The sequence below is a fragment of the Dendrobates tinctorius genome, unplaced genomic scaffold, assembly GCF_039654945.1.
Source record: "Dendrobates tinctorius isolate UK_male_01 unplaced genomic scaffold, ASM3965494v1 ptg000103l, whole genome shotgun sequence".
Taxonomy (NCBI): domain Eukaryota; kingdom Metazoa; phylum Chordata; class Amphibia; order Anura; family Dendrobatidae; genus Dendrobates; species Dendrobates tinctorius.
The window spans coordinates 25,716,583-25,718,784 of record NW_027361771.1 but is presented as its reverse complement, the minus strand read 5'-3'; the positions used below and the strand labels follow the sequence as shown (position 1 = coordinate 25,718,784).

Below are 2,202 nucleotides of genomic sequence, written 5' to 3'. Positions count from 1 at the left end.
ATATAAGCAAGCTAGAAGACAATGAACAGGCACAGGCACACAGGGGTCAACACACTTGGCCAAAGGCAAAAGTATAACTGACGGGGATTGGAGCTTCCCAGGGGTATAAGAAGCTCTCCCTGAACCAAAGAGAGGCCACAATAATTAACCCCAGGCATGCAGGTCAAAACCTGCACTGGGCTCAAGACATTAACCCCTTATGTGCAGGTCAAAACCTGCACTGGGATCATGACATCTATCTCCTACTTTTGAGACCTCTCACTGCTCAGTACAATCTGCAGCTGTCAGACTGGGTGTGCAGACATTGAATACTTTTGGACTCGAAACTACTTTATTTTATAGCTTGATTCTTTAAAATGTTCATTTTCCTATCAGCTACATTATTCTGATATGGATTTTTTAAGTAAATACACCAACCTTATCAGGTCTAAAATATCCACGGTCATCCGCATGCGGATGACTGTGGATGAAGTGCTTAAAAAAAAGGATTACTGTCTATGAAAATGCAAGGGTACGCAACGACATGCGTACGCCAAAATTTACATAAGACACACCCATTGGGTGTGGCTTGTGTCCAGGAAATTCCAGTGGAAAAAGCATTGTCCTATCGAATGATACGCTGCGGACTCAACAACAAATGTGAAACTAGCCTAAGGAAATCCTGAAAACATGATCTGTTGGGGGCCATGAGGACTGGATTTAGGAAACACTGGATTAACATTTCAACCTGTCGTTGGGCCTTCATCAGAACTAACCCTCCGTCAGGCGCAATATAGATTCTCCTCAGTTCATGCGCAATGTGCCTGACAAGCACAGGTCAGAAAACCACCTATAGTAGCTACATATTTCAATTTCAGGACTATAGAAGTAGTCAGTGACCTTCATAGGAATGTATTAAAAGATATTACACCAAATCAGATGCAAAAAAAAACATTTATTAACCATAAACTTATTAAAACTAAAAGTACCACTTTTCGGTAGTACCGCCAAATAGGCTCCAGTTATCTTTACTTAACTATTGCTTAAATATAAAATTATGGAAAAAAACTTAAAGGATATTGCACTTAGATGTTACTTAATTATTTTCTACTCATCTTCAGTGGTTTCAATTGCAGCAGAAGCAGCACAGGTGCACTTAGAAAAGCAAGGCTGGCAGACGAAAGTTGCATGGGAAAGGCAGATTGATTCTTTACATATTTTGCAGTCATATTTAGAAAGCCTTCTGAAACCAGATACAAATGAGCAGGTAGTACAACTGCGTCTTTTAGAAGGTGGTAGAGTCGGTGTTTGTTCTGGAACGTCCTTGGGACGTCCTTTGTATTTTTATCTTTGCCCAAATAATAAGCTAGATCTGTGTCTGTTTCCTCTGTATCAGTGTCATCACCATCCTGCTCTGTTCCAGAATCAGTGTTACATTCTGCTACCTCATCTTCAGATGAAATGTCACTAGATTCCTCTAAATCCTCAGTTACTGCTGGTTCTTCCTCATCATCTTCTAACAAAAAAATCTTCATTTCTTCTAAATGAAGGGGTTTAGATGAATCATACTGTTTTCTGGCCATTGCAGCAGAAAATCTGAAGCAAGAGAGAAAGAGTATGTGTTAGGGCGCAATGTGCCTTAGAAGCCACCCTCCTTTTGTCTAAGAAAACAGTACTTATGTACACTAACTTAGCATTAATCCTTCATAAAACAAGCTAAATACACAATCGTGATGAATAAAAAAAGAAAATACTAACCTTTCAATTTGTGTTGAAATCAGGCGCAATGTGCCTGAGAAGCCAAAGTGTTGATATCTGCTCACTAGAAGGTCTGCTGAGTCACTGTGATATCAGGTTTCACAGAGCCTGTAGAGTCAGGAGATAACTAGGAGGGGTGGGGTTTTCTGATAAGTGGGCAAGGAGAGAGAAGTGAAACTAATTACTGTGTGCCTGTCAGATCTATTGCGCCTGACGGAGGGCTAAAGCTATATAGAGAAAACAAATTATGCATATGTGTGCATATAATATAAATATACATACAGTTGGGAGAAAAGCATCTAGTTAGACACCAATTGTGCAAGTTTCTCTACTTAAAAATATGAGATAGGTCTGTAATAAACCACAACTGTGAGAGTCAAAATGAGAAAACAAATCTAGAAAATCACCTTGTCTAATTTGGCAAGATTTATTTTGAAAATTATGGTGGAAAATAAGTATTTGGTC

At 39.2% G+C, this 2,202-nt stretch overlaps 1 long non-coding RNA gene across 1 annotated transcript; it reads right to left on the bottom strand.

Annotated features, from left to right (window-relative positions):
- Positions 1-914: 914 nt before the first annotated feature.
- On the bottom strand, positions 915-1,926 carry LOC141100223 (uncharacterized). The gene is made up of 2 exons (XR_012234646.1): positions 1,738-1,926; positions 915-1,575 (listed from the first exon to the last, which is right to left on the bottom strand). It is a non-coding gene; the product is annotated as an uncharacterized lncRNA (long non-coding RNA).
- Between the last annotated feature and the right edge of the window lie 276 nt (positions 1,927-2,202).